This window comes from Cupressus sempervirens, chromosome 9 (assembly GCF_028749045.1).
Source record: "Cupressus sempervirens isolate cs-2001-9-10 chromosome 9, ASM2874904v1, whole genome shotgun sequence".
Classification (NCBI taxonomy): Eukaryota; Viridiplantae; Streptophyta; class Pinopsida; order Cupressales; family Cupressaceae; genus Cupressus; species Cupressus sempervirens.
The window spans coordinates 329,662,773-329,677,758 of record NC_143126.1 but is presented as its reverse complement, the minus strand read 5'-3'; positions in this window follow the sequence as shown (position 1 = coordinate 329,677,758).

Below are 14,986 nucleotides of genomic sequence, written 5' to 3'. Positions count from 1 at the left end.
CCTTATCTTTTCCTTACCTAATGGTAGACCTAGTTTTTACACATGATGGGGTCTCGAGGGCACCAACAAATTCTTTATTTTTTCTTTTATTTTTGCTAAAAATGGAGGCATCAACTTTGTAAATCTTCTTCCTAGTTGGTCTAGAACTAGAGGGAGAGGCTTTAGGAACATTTTTAGTCCTAGGAATAACCTTAAAAAAACTAGTCGATGTCCTTTCCTATCATCCAACACCCTAGCCCCTAGGGCTGACCAATCTAGGCTCTACCTCATTTAACTGCAAAAAAAATTCCCATGTCCGAATTGATTGTTTGTTTAATTCCCTTTCTACAACTAATTTTATCAAAAAATGATGGGAGACAGACTGATCCTTTCCTGATCATACTAAAGAATCATTCTTCTTAGCAATTTTAAATAGGAAATTGGGAAGATTTACCTATCTATAATCATGCCAATGATGAGCCAAAATCTTGAAATGTAGGGTATGTAGGTATTTGTAACAACCTTCAAAAGTGAAGTATTGGATGATAATGTTGGTGGCTAGATAAACTCCAAGGGAAAAGATAATCTAGAGGTGTTTTTCTTCTTGTCAATATCCTATAGAGGGTAAGGATGCAGACTGAACTATGCCCTATCTATATGTAAATCAAAATCCTTTAGCTAGTTTTCTCCTTCCTAGGGTAACCCAGTTACTTCAGCCACATCTTTCAAAAATTCAATTCCTGGCTACTTAACCATTGCAAATCCATCCTTTAAGGTGCTAAGAATTTGAAGAGCAACCTCTTCATTGAACCCCTTGAGACAAAGGTAGTAATCTAACTATTAGCCATTTTTTCCCTCCCACCAAAATTTGATTCTATCTATCAAACATGTTCAATGGTTTTACCTTTTCAAATATTCAAATGATCAAATATTGTATAAGGATTTATTTAAAACTTTGGCCATATCCTTTTATCCTAAGTATTGTGGCCCTTATTTTCATGTCATACCTTTAAAATATTTTAAGTCATGACCATGCAAATCACCCTTTCTATTACACAGTTGCAATGGAGTAAGAACTACCATGAGTTCAAGTGGTGATAAGGTGATTGCACTATTTTTTCTAGGTCATAATGGGTTAAGGTTTGACTAAGGTTTAGGCACTGATAGTGTGATTATGATGTTTGTGCATGGTTGCAATGGTGGAGTAGCTAACCAAGGTTTAAATGGAAACATTTCAATTTTCCTTGTATCACAGGGTCATAGTGGTTAAAGAGTAGATCATAGTTAGAGTTGCGATCAAGCGATTCTCTTTTGTTTTTCTTGGTTGCAATGTTAAGAAATGAACCTCAAGTCAAGATGGAAAGCATGCAAATGCAAATGTAGTGATAATAGTTGTTTTTTCAGTTGTAGGCACTTCATGTTAAGTCAAGGTTCATGTTGTGATAGGGCAAATGTCATGTTGGTAGTTCAAACCATAGTTCATCACTTGGTCATAGGCATCTAATGTCAATCAAAAGGAAAGGTGGTGAAACCATGATCATATGAGATGGTCAAAGTAGGAAGACTTCAAAAAGTTGTAGAATGATAAAAGATGATTGGTCCACATGGCAAGGCCTAAGGTTTTAGTCTAGTTAACTAATTACATAGCTGATTTGGTGTACTAATGGTAGAGGAAGTAGTTCTTTGATGGTAGATCTGATCTTTTCAATCTCTTGCAACCACTTTCATCCTTCCCCATGTCTGATAAATGAAGAAAGACACTCCATCACTACTTGTTGGTCCATCTAATTAGTCAGAATGTCTATGTCTATCATTTCTATCTTCTCAAGGATCTATTTGGTGAGGAAGTAATTTCCATATATCTGCATGTGTGCCTTCATTAGATCTTTCTTAGATTTGTAGTAACTATTCTCTGCAATCTTGAATATAGTTATTGAGTTCTACCTTAGGGTAGAAGCTATCTAAGTTATGCTTAAGCTATAAAAGCACATTTTGTAATTTTTTGAATGGTCAGATCTTCTTTGTTTCTCTGGTATTTCTCTAACATGCTACTATAAATTCCCTTTGCCTCTTAACTATATGATATTCTATCTTATCTCTTTTAGTCATTGATGTACTATGCACACTTTATTTTCCTCTCTTTAATGTATTATAGATATCTATAACTTATATGACTATATCTCTTTTGGCCTATGAATGATATAAGTTAATCTATTTTTCCTTGTGTCACTCATTTGGTTGTCTGATGTACATGTGGACTGGGTTAAAATAAGTCTAAATCTAAATATCTTTGGATTGTTATGATATTTGTACTATGCATGTATGGGTAGAGATTAGTCTAAACACTCTATTTTGGTGCATCACCTCATTAGAATAGATTAAGTATCTTGCAATTATTCATTCCTTCTCCCTTTTCCTCTCCAAGTTTAGTCTAGGTACATCTTGATAACAAAGGAAGCTAACCTTCTCTAGAGACTCAACCTTATTATTCAAGTCTCACAACTTGGAGGTTGTTTCCATGTTTCACAAGGTTGTCCTTAGGTAAAAAAATTGGACAAGGGTGCAAATGTTTGTGACAACATTTTTTGGCATGCCTGATGGGACTAACATAGTGAAAACTATAAGTTCATTGGTTTCAAAGAGAAATTACATGTTCATGCTCAAGAGGTAGTACTACCTTCAACATCGAAGTCTTCAAGAGGCTCATTTCTTCAAGTACTTTGCAACTCCGTGCTTCAAAAACATCTGGTTCCTAGACCAAAGTTGTTGTGTTTCATACCTAAAGCACATACAAGGGCATCTTCTCGAGGTAATTTTTAGTATTCATAACTCAAATTTTCAAATCATAGAAGAAAGAAGAATAGATTATCTCTATCACTAGTTAGGAGTACAAGATAAGTCCATACCCCTACAAGATCCATCTCCACTCCTATTGTTAGATCTCAACCTAGGATACCATCTGCTCATGTCAATAGGCCACTTGTTTATATGGCACAACCTAGAGATCATGCATTTTCCACCTTTAATGGTGGGAGTCCTCTCCTTTTGGCTCAAAGACATGATATTCTAGTGTCATCACTCAAAAGTATACCTAACTTCACTAGTGAAACTTCAATCTCCCCTATAGAACATATTCAAAAAAATTCAAATGTTGGTAATATATATGGCATTACAGAGGATGATGTTGTTGTTAGGCTTCTAGCTTCATCCTTGAAGGGAAAATTATTACAATGGTATAGGGGTTTTCTCCATAACTCTATTACTGATTAGGATGGGTTAGGAGTAGTGCTTTGTAAGCATTTGAGGACAAAAGTGATTACCTGTCACTTTTAGAGAAGCTAACAACTAGCAAGAGGGAACCCCATGAATGTATGTCTAATTTTAATTATAGGTTCCAAAAGATGTGGGATAGAATACCTACTATAGTAAAGCCTTGGCAATGCATTCTTGTACTACCTCAGAGCCTTTAATAGTGATATTGATACCACTCTACAATCTATGGGAGGGGAAATTTTACCAGATGCATATGAGGTAGCTATAAGGGTAGAAAATACCTTGATATAGGGAGGGAAGTTAGCTCCAAGGCCTCTAATGCCCTACTTTCCTAACATGCCCAACCATTAGCCTATTGTAGCCCCTATCCCTACTTCCTTTGTAGGTTAGTCCCTTTTGTGATCCCAATAGCTTTCACCTCATCTAATGGGGTTGATAAGATTGAGGCCATGATGTAAAAATTGATGTAGAATATAGATAAGAGGTTGTAAGATGAAGAAAGGAAGATGGAGGAAAATGGTGTAGTGATGCAAAAGATGGGTAATGAGTTGGTACCTATAAAAAGGTAACAAATTCAAAATAATAAGCCTCCCCAACCTCAATATCAAGACACCATACATAATAGATCCCTAAACCAGAGTCATGCCCCTTACAACTAGAATAGACCTATTGATAGTTCCCATGCTACAAATAACAACCTAAATAAAGCTTTAGTCCCTCAGAATAATCTTGCTCAAGATCAAGATTTATGCCTTTCTTGTAACTACTCCTATGGATATTTCATGTGTTAGAAGGTATAATCTTACTTGGAATTAACTATACTAGAACAAGTCATTTCCCAACAAAACAATGTTAATCAACCTATTGATGCTTCTTAGTAGGGTGGTTATTCTTTCATGAACCATCAAGTGCAAGAGCATTGTAATGTAAACCAAGATTCTCATGCTTAAAATACTAGGAGAAAAAGAAGAGTTGTTGAAGATGCTACATCTCCTTTACCAAATCAGGCTTCAACATCAAGCACAATACCTTACATACAAGCAGTTGACTAGCAACACACTGCTAATCAACTTGTTAATGCTTCTCAACAACAAAGGAAAAACAATAGTAGGAGAGATGTGAATGGTCCTCAAGTTGTTCCATCTCAAACTTCTACACATTGTGTCATTTATGTATTAGAAATAAAATATTAGCCCATTGTTAGGGATGTATTATAGTTGGATGGCAGTATTATCAAGACTATAGGAATCCTTAGGAATGTTGAAATAGCCCGACATGCATGCATTGGTTCTAATATAATCCATGATACATCAGTTTTTGAAGTCAAGCCCCATTTTTCTATTTGTCTTTCAAGAGATTTTACTACCCAAATAGGTGGTTACATATCTTCTAATTGATCTTACATGTTTTTTAGAACAAGATATGGGACTAAAGCTTAATTAGAGTAGAACCTTTGGCCCTCAATAATATTGAGCCCTACACTCCTAACCTCATCAATATGAATTGCCCCATCATAGAAATAAATGAAAATGACATAATAAATGAGCTTTCCATTTCCCTAGTAGATTTACTTGATTTTCTCTTAGGTGAATGGGATAATGCATATCAATTTGATCCTATATCAAAAACCTTGGAGACAGGCCTTGGTACTTATTGTATATCAGAGAAGGATGCTCTTGTCCCTAACCTTATGAAGAGAAGAGAGGATACAAGTTGGATATGGAGCACGTACTTAAATGGATCAAGGAATAAGAATGGATCAGGTGCTGGTGTGATGTTGGTTTCCCCTACACTAGAAAGGTATTACTTCTTATTTAGGCTGCAATTTAGTTGTACTAATAATGTAGTAGGGTATGAGGCACTAATTCAAGGTCTCCTACTTTCTCAAAAAAGAGGAATCTAGCCTTAAGTGTATATGGAGATAGCGAGTTGATTTTCCACCAAGTGAGAAATTAAAATGTCTACAAGAATAGTTTTCTCAAGTCTTATAAACATGGAGTATGGGATTTTCTTAAAAGTTTCAATGCATTTAATATTCAAAGCATCTCTAGGAAAGAAAATAGATATGTTGGTAGACTTGTAGAAGTCAGTGCATCTTATGATGTGCCAATGAGCCTTGAAGATGAGAAGAAGTAGAAGATTAGAGTCATGGTTAGGCATGTTGTCCCTAATAATAATGCCAATTGGAAAGTCTTTTAATCTGATGCACAAATTATAAGCTTCTTGCAAAATGATGCAAAATTCTTAGAGAGAAATCAATCAAGGTTACATGACCAGTATGGGGTTTAAATCATTGATCTTAGTTCTAACAAGTTGCCTAAGGGTCACATTACCTAAGAGAGTGCCTTTAATCCTAATGACCAAGAAAGAGATAGAGGTATGAACCTTGCTACAAATAAAGATGATCATATACTAGTTATAGTTGTTGATGGAAGGACTCTAAACATGCAAAAGGTATGTTTAGAAACTAAGCGAGAAAGTTTTGTTCATATATGTCAAGAATTTAATGATGTGTTTGCTTGGACATATGATGATTGAAAGGGCTTTGACCCAAGTTTTTCTCAACATACCATAGATTTAGTTGATAATGTCAAACCTATTAGGCAAAGGAAAAGCCTAGTGAAACCAAAGATAGAGCCATTAATGATAAAGGATCTATACAAATTGATTAAGGCTAATATCATTTTCCCTATCAAGTATTCCTCTTGGGTAGCCAACCTTGTCATTGTTAGGAAGAAGAGTGGAGAAATCAGATTATGTGTCTACTTTATATATCTTAACCAAGCCTCCCTTAAGGATCATCATCCCCTCCCTTCTAAGAAATAAATATTCTCTAAGGTTAGTGGTTTAGAGAGATTCTCTTTTTTGGATGGATTCTTTGGTTACAATCAAGTGTTGGTCAAAGAGTTTTATAGATATAAGATTGCTTTCACCACTAAGTGGGGTACCTATGCCTATAGTAAAATGCCTTTTGGAATAATAAATCTAGGTGCCACATTTCAAAAGGAAATGAAGATGGCCTTTGAGAACATGATTGAAAGGTTTGTATTTTTCTACCTTGATGATATTATAGTATATTCAAAGAATGTAGCAAATCATTTTGGCCATCTTAGACAAGTATTCATAAGATTTAGAGAGTATTTAGTATCTCTAAACCCAAGCAAGTGTGCCTTTTCTACTAATAAAAGAAAATTGTTAGGACACATTGTATCCAAGGATGGTTTGACTATTGATCTAGAAAGAACAAAAGTAATACTTGCTCTATCTCTTTCTAAACACAAGAAAAGTCTATGAAGTTTTCTTGGTAGAATAAATTTTGTGAGGAGATTTATTCCTAATTTAGCTACTATGGTAAAATATCTTACAACTATGCTTAAAATGAATATGGTATTTTCATGGACCAAGGAAGGGAAAGAAAGTTTTAAAGAGATCTAGGTAGCCATAGCCTCAGCCCCTACTCTCATCAATTTGAATTTTGAGAGGGATTTCATTATTTATACCTTGGGTGGTGAGTCAAGCATCTCTGTTGTTTTGACTTAGTTGAATGATAAGAATGAACAACAGCCAATAGCCTTAATTAGTGAAGGGATTAAGGAGTATGACAACAAGTATAGTTATGTGGAGAAGCAAGCCCTTGTAGTCATAAGATCTTTGAAGAAATTCAAACATCTTTTGTCCCATAATAAGATTCACTTGTTAGTGCCTCATGCAAGTGTCAAGGATTTCCTTTTGAGAAAAGGTATTGGTGAGAAAAAGGTAGGTTGGACCACCAAAGTAATGGAGTATGACATGGGCATCTAGATTCCCAATTTGGTAAGAGGGAAAGGATTGTGCAAGTAGATGGTCTCATCTCAGGAATCAAATGAGGAAGTTGCCTTGGTATTGAAAAAACAATAGGAAATAGGAGATAAGAATCCAAAGAGTTTGGTAAACAACATGATGACCTTCTTATTAGGAAATAGATATCCTCAAGGATTGGATAAAGCCAAAAGAAGAAATTCTAGATTGCAATCAATCCTCTATGTCATAGTTGATGGTATTCTCTTTAGGAGATATTTCAATGGTGCATTATTGAGATGTATAGATATAGATCAAGCTGAAAGGATGATTAAGGAGCTTCATGATGGTCTTGATGGTGGCCACTTTTTAGCAAGAACAACTGATATAAAGATAATGAGGGTAGGATATTGTCCTTGTTCAATGATTACCATAGGTATGTCATAAAATGTGAAAAGTATGTTTTCTTTTTAGGTAAGCAGAGGCTTTTAGCCTTCCACTTCATCCTATCCAAGTTGATCAACCCTTTTATCAATGACAATTAGATTTTATTGGTCCTATTAATCCTCCTTCTAGCTTTGGTCATAAATGGATTCTAGCCACTACAAATTATTTTACCAGATGGATTGAAGAAATTGCATTAAAGGATGCTACTAAGAATTCAATTATTGAGTTCTTAGATGGTATCATCATGAGGTTTGGTACTCTGCCCACTATCATTTTAGATAATGCAAAGTCATTTGTAGGAGCTTAGATATGTTCATGGGCTATAGATCATTACATTTACTTTAGTACATCTTCTAACTACTATCCTTAGGGTAGTGGATTGGTTGAATCACCCAACAAGAATCTAATTAGGATAATTAAAATAACTATTGAGGATAATTAGAAGTGTTGGCATGAGAAATTGAAAACAACTCTATGGCTAACAAGATAACACATAAGAGAGCCATATGAAATTCTCCATTCATTCTAGTATATGGAAGGGAAGCTAGGCTTCCTATTTCATTGGAGTTTCCTACTCTTGAATTGGCTAATTAGTTAGAGCTGATTCAAGATGATGATATGATGGTAAGAGTAGAAGAGTTGATGGAATTGGAAGAGAAGAGAAATTAGGCTATGCATACCTTGGAGACACATCAACAACAGATGAAAAGGAGCTTCGTTAGGAAGGGTAAATTTAGAATTTTTAGAGAAGGTGATCTTGTGTTAAAATGGGACACAGACAGAGCAAAAGAAGGGTGACATTCAAAATTTGATGCATTATGTAGTGGTCCTTATATGATTATCAGTTGTAAGAAGGCTAATGCATTCTAGTTAAGCAAGCTTAATGGTGAAATCTCTCCTATTCTAGTCAATGGAATAGACCTCAAGCCTTGTTTCTAATAGAAATGAATGATTTCATGTATATAGTTAGTTAGTTTTTTCCTATTCTTTTATTTTTTCCAAGAAGTGCACAAGCACATGTTTTGTTGCATAATGTTTTTGTTCCTATTTTGTAGTTACAGAGAGAATTTTTTGAGGTTTTACAAGGCATGTTTTCTTGTGATTTTAGGGTTTTTTCTAGGTATATTTTCATAATTTCTATGACTCTATTATCCAATGGATGCAAATGCTACTAGTTCATGCATACAAGGCTTGCATCCCTTCTAAGTTGCCAAAATTGTTAGCCATTTTTTCCCTCCTACCAAAATTTTATTTTGCCTGTCAAACATCTCCAACAATTACACCTTTTCAAATATTCAAATGATCAAATGTTGTATAAGGAATTATTTAAAACCTTGGCCATATCCTTTTATCCTAAGTCTCATAGCCCTTATTTTCATGTCATGCCTTTGAAATATTTTAAGTCATGACTACACAAATCACTCCTTGTATCACATAGTAGCAACAGAGTAAGAGCTAACTTGAGTTCAAGTGGAAATGATGTGATTGCATTGTTTTTGCTCAATTTCAGTCGGTTAAGGTTTGACTAAGGTTTAGGCCCTCACAGTTTGATTCTAACCTTCATGCATGGATACAAGGGTGGAGAAACTAACCCAAGTTTAAGTGGCAACATTGCAATTTTCCAAAAATGTTTGGAAAATTTTGCAGAAAGGAAATGTGACTCATTACATGGAGCGACTCAATGGTTTTAAGCCACACATCACTACGACTTTCTTTAAGAATTGGTCCAATGACAAAGTCACTCTACATGGTGTGACTGTGAAACTTACAGAGGAGTTTATTGCTGAGATCACAGGGCTTCCTATGGTGGGCATAAAATTCACCAAGCAAACTAGTATTTCAAATGCTGCCTAGAAAAAGTTTTCGAAAATGGAAGAAGAGGAGAAGCTTCTGGAAAAGAACGGTGATTTCTTTGATGCGAACCAGATAAAGGAGATTTGGAGGGATGTTCTTTGCTGCATTCATGAGTATTTCATACTTGATGGAAGAAATAAAAGAGTTCATAACTGTCATTTTGTTTTTTTAAATCATTTTAGATATAAAGATAGAATTTCTTTCCCCTTCTTTTTGTGGTTTTCTTTACTTAATAGTTTAGAAGCCCATAAGAAAAAGGAATCCAGACCCATTCTTCATGAAGGTCTAATCCTTCTTATTGAGGGATATTGTAAAAACAAGCACATTGCCTCTACTCCCTCTAAGGACAAGAAGAAAGAGCTCATTAAGAGTAAGAAGGGTGACTCTGTCAAAGGGAAAGAAAATGCCCTGAATTTGAAACCCTCTGCCTCTCAAGTTCTTGAGGATGAGGAGTCTGAGACTGAGAATTTGGAAAGCTGTGAGAATTAGAAACCTGAGGATGAGGATGATACTAAAACTAGAGAGTTAAGTTCCAATTTGGACGGGTATCCAAAAACTGAAGATAATAATGAAAAAGGAAAAGAGGAAAACAAAAGTGAAGGTAATTTTGAACAGAGTAAATCTAATAATGAGGGTAACTAGGTTATTTCTAGTGGGGGTAATAAAGTGGAAGATAAAAATGTCAGGAATCCTGCTGAGAAGATTAAGGAGGACCATACGGCTATTACTGCTTCTCCTATTAAGGGGATAGAGGAAGAAAAAAGGAAGGACTTTGCTCATCCTGAGGACCATGCTGAGGGTCGAAAGGAGGATGAAATGGATGTGGAGGATATCAATGACTATATGTACTCCCCCCCTCACGAGACTACTGAAGATGATTGCGACGATATGCAGAGGGACACCATGCTTACCTTCCTGCATTCTGCTAAGGAGAAAGCTGACACTAGTCTCAAGGTTGATTCCTGGATCTACAACAAAATAATGGGTTTGAAGAAAAAGGTGGAAATTCTACAACATAACCTAGATACTATCAATGTTAAACTTAGTCATATGGAAGGACAGATGGGAGACATCCCTAACAAACTTAATAACTATGAGTAGAACCTCACCATGTTAATCAAGGAGAGTAGCACAGAAATGGAACAGGCTACCTTGAGTATTTGGGCAGCCGCTGCTAACTTGGGCAAAAGGGCGAATGAAGATATCATTTCGGCTGAGGGTCTAAGCAAAATAACAAGGCAGAGCTCTAGGAAGAGTGCTATGAAATTTTCTACTACTATGGATGTTGTTTCCACTCAAGAGACTGCTGCTATTGGCAAGGAAGCAGCTAAAATGGTCTCGGAGCTGCAATAGTGGCTCTGGGGTGGGTTCTCTGGTTTGGTGCCTGTCTGGTTTTGGTTGCTGGTTGGGGTCTCTAGTCTTGGTTTCTAGTTTTTTAATAGTTTAGACTGTTTGTGGTTCCAGGTCCCTGTAAAACCTAGGTTAGTTTGTTCTTGGACTTTTCTAGTGGTTTTAGGTCCCTATAAAACCTAATTTTGATTCTGTTCTTCAGTTTGTTGCAGGTTTTTTCTTGGTTGGGTTGTATTGCTTTATCTTTCTATTTTTTGTCAAAGGGTTTTGGGGTCCCTTCAAAACCTTCTTTTACCATAATCTAAAATGTTGCAATTTTCCTTATATTGCAGGATTGTAGTGGTTAAAGAGAAGACTACAATTAGAGTTGTGATTAAGCGATTCCCTTTTTTTTTCTTGGTCACAAGGTTAAGAAATGAACCTTGGGTCAAGATGGTGATGATTTGAATGTAGTTAAGGATCTTGATCTTTGTAGGGTTGTAGTGGTTGGTGGGAAATGTTGAGGGTGAGCTGTGAAGAAATGATAAAGGTTTTTCACTTGGTTATGAGCACTTCATGTTAAGTCAAGGTTCATGTCACAATAGTGTGAATGTCATGTTAACAATTCAAATCATAGTTCATCACTTAGTCACAAGCATCTACTATTAATCAAAGGAAAAGGTGGAAAAATCATGATCGTATGAGATGGTCAAAGGAGGAATACTTTTTGGCATGATAGAATGATAAAAAATGATTGGTCCACATGGCAAGGCCTAAGGTTTGACTCCATTTGACTGATGACACAGCTGATTTGGTGTACTAATGGTAGAGGAAGCAACTCTTTTATGGAAGATACAATCTTTTTGATCTCCTACAACCACTTTCATCCTTCCCCATGCCTGATAAATGAAGAAAGACACTCCATCACTACCTATTGGTCCATCTAATCAGTTAGAACTTCTATGTCTACCATTTTTATCTTCTCAAAGCTCTATTTGTTGAGGAAGTGATTTCCCTGTGTCTAAATGTATGCCTTGATCAGATCTTTCCTAGATTTGTAGTAACTATTCTCTATAATCTTGAATATGGTTGTTGTGTTCTACCTTAGGGTAGAAGCTATCTGAGTTATGCTTAAGCTATAAAAGAACATTTTGTAAATTTTTGAATGGTCAAATCTCCTCTATTTCTCTAGTATTTCTCTAGCATACTGTTGTAAATCCCTTTTCCTCTAAACTATATGACACTCTATCTTATCTCTTTCAACCATTGATGTACTATGTAGGCTTTATTTTCCTATCTTCAATGTATTGTGGATAGATCGATAACTTACATGACTATATCTCTTTTGGCCTATGAATGATATAAGTGAATCTCTTCTTCCTTGTGTCACTTATTTGGTTGTTTAATATACATTTGGTTATTGGGTTAAAACAAGTCTAAATCTTAATATCTTTAGATTTTTATGATAGTTGCACTATGCATGTACAAGTAGATATTGGTTTGAACAATCTATTTTGGTGAATCACCTCCTTAGAATAGATTAGGTAGCTTGCTTTTATGCATCCCTTCTTCCTTTTCTTCTCCAAGTGTAGTCTAGGTGCATCCTAATACAAAGGAAGCCAACCTTCTCTGGAGACTCAACCTCATTGTTCAAGTCCCACAACTTGGAGGTTGTTTCCATGTTTCACAATGTTTTCTTTAGATAAAAACTTTGGACAAGAGTGCAAGCTTTTGTGACAACACTAACCATCCTCTTCTCCTGAACATCTCATAACTAGCCACATCACCCAAAAAAACCCTATGATTGACCAACTCATATCTTTGAAGACCTCCACCAATTGTTACGCACAATAGAATTTTGGAAAAATTGTGGTGTTGTTAGAGCTCAAGAATGGAAAATCAAATTTTTTTTTAGTGTTATGGCACCAAACATTACAGAGAAAAAAGATAACTTACAATTTCTATGTCCTTAAATATTTTTAATGCACAAAATCTCATGATATCCTTCCTTACATCAAATCTCATAATTGTTTACTCGTGTATAGGTCTACCACCCCAAACACATTTCTAATTATCATTAAAAGTTAAGATCAACTTTTAATGTCCTTAATTTCCTTAGTGACACAATCATGGAAGGACAAGTCATCAACATGTGATGACAATAATCTCATAAGAAAGAAACTTTTAAAGTTTACATGTGATTGATTTAAAAATTTGAAAAATGAATATTTCCCCCCAAGTAAGTAAGAGCATGGATCCCAGTAGGCTATGATATGCAAGATTAATAATTCAAAAAACATGAATTTCTAATGAAGATGAAATAAAATAAAATATATGCAAGGTAATGTGGCATGTACCTAACAAGTGTTGTAGGAAAAGTATTCTAAAAAAGATCACCAAATTTATGGAGTGGTGGAATGGGATGGAGAGATGATTAAGAGAAAGGGTGAGGTGGAGTGTATTTTAGAGAAACTCCTTTCAAGAAGAAAGTGTTTATTATGGAAGTCCTGAATAGAATCAAGAATTAGAAGAAGTCAAGGTAGAAGACCCAAACTATTTGGTTGTAGGAACGAGTATGTCTTCACTATGTTGAAACTCCTATAGGAACTCCTCACTAATAACTAGTTTGTTGTAGAGCTTTAGGCAATTCCCATTGACAAGTAACTTGAATTGAATAGGATCAATAGTAGACAACTGGACCACTCCATTTGGAAATACAACAAAAATTTCATATAGTTTGAACCAATGGGTTTGAAAATTTCCTAGATTGTGTTGATACTTGGAATCATAAAGAAGGGTCCAATCTCCCAGAAAAAATGTTCAATCTTTGATAAAATTATCATGCCACTATTTTTGTTAATGCTAGATGAGTTCTATGTTATTTAATGCAGAGTTGCACCATTCATCAAGGTCATTTAAACTTATAATATAGTCTTGTTGTGCAATAGTAAGTTCCATACTAAGCTCTAGAGTAGTCCTTAACATCTTATATTCAAATTCCATAGGCATTACAACTGACCTACCATGAATGAGCTCAAAAGGAGTGAAACCTGTTGTAGATTTCCAAGTGGTTCTATAAGCCCAAGGAGCTTTAGGAAGGTGTATAGCCCAATCCTTCCTATGAAGTGCTACTATTTTGGTGAGAATGGCTTCCAGCCCCCTATTGGTAACTTCTACTTGGCCATTAGCTTGCAAATGGTAAGGTGATGATTTACCATGCCGAAAGTATATTCCTCCATGAGAGCACCTATCAAATTAGATGTAAACTAAGCTCCTTGATCAGATGTCAACAACCTAGGGACTCCAAAACTTGTAAAGATGAATTCATACAAGAAATTGGCAACATTGTTATTGGGTATGTCATGGGTTTGACCTCTACCCACTTAGTTACAAAATTAGTGCAAACTAAGATATAAGATTTACCTTGTGAAGAGGGTTCAATAGGACCTACAAAGTCAATCCGTGACTTGTAAAAGGGTGCAACAACTACATGAGGTTGCAAGGGCATTTCATTTGATTTATTGGGTCTTCCCATGTGTTGACACTTATCATATTTCTTTGTGTATTTACCTGCATGCTTGTGTAAACTTTGCCAATTGTACCTAGTTGTCAATATTTTAAAGGTTATCCATTTGGCTACAAAATGACCTCCATAGGGCTCATCATGGCATGCCCTCAAGATATCATATGTTTTATCTTCCCTTATGCACCTACACATTACTTGATCAGGACCAATATAAAACATATATCCAACAATCCAAGAATAATTAAAGCTCTTTTCAACTAGTAACTTCTTTATTTGGCAGAGAAGTGAACTGGCATCTTTCATGTGGTTAGGTAATTTGCAATATCTACATACCATGGGTTTTGTGCTAACAATAGTAAAATGTGTTCATTTAGAAAATTGTCATCAATGGTTGCAAGATCATCAGGGACATGTAACCAAGAGAGAAAGTCAGCTACCACATTAACCTTGCTAGGTTTTTCTACTATGTTGATATCAAAATATTACATAAGTAGAAACCAATGAGCCAATATTCCTAATATTGTAGGCTTATTCATCAGATACTTTATAGAAGAGTGGTCAGTATGAACACATATTTCATATCTAGTAATATAGTGCTTGAATTTATTCAGTGCATAGATAGTTGCAAGTAGCTCCTTTTTAGTGAGTGTGTAGTTAAATTTCATACTTTATAAATATTTACTAATGAAATAAATTGCATGTTGAACTAAGTCTACCTTCTATCCTAGCACTACACCTATAACATAGCCTGAGGCATATGTATGAATGTAGAAAGGCAATCCCTAATTGGGTCCTCTCAGA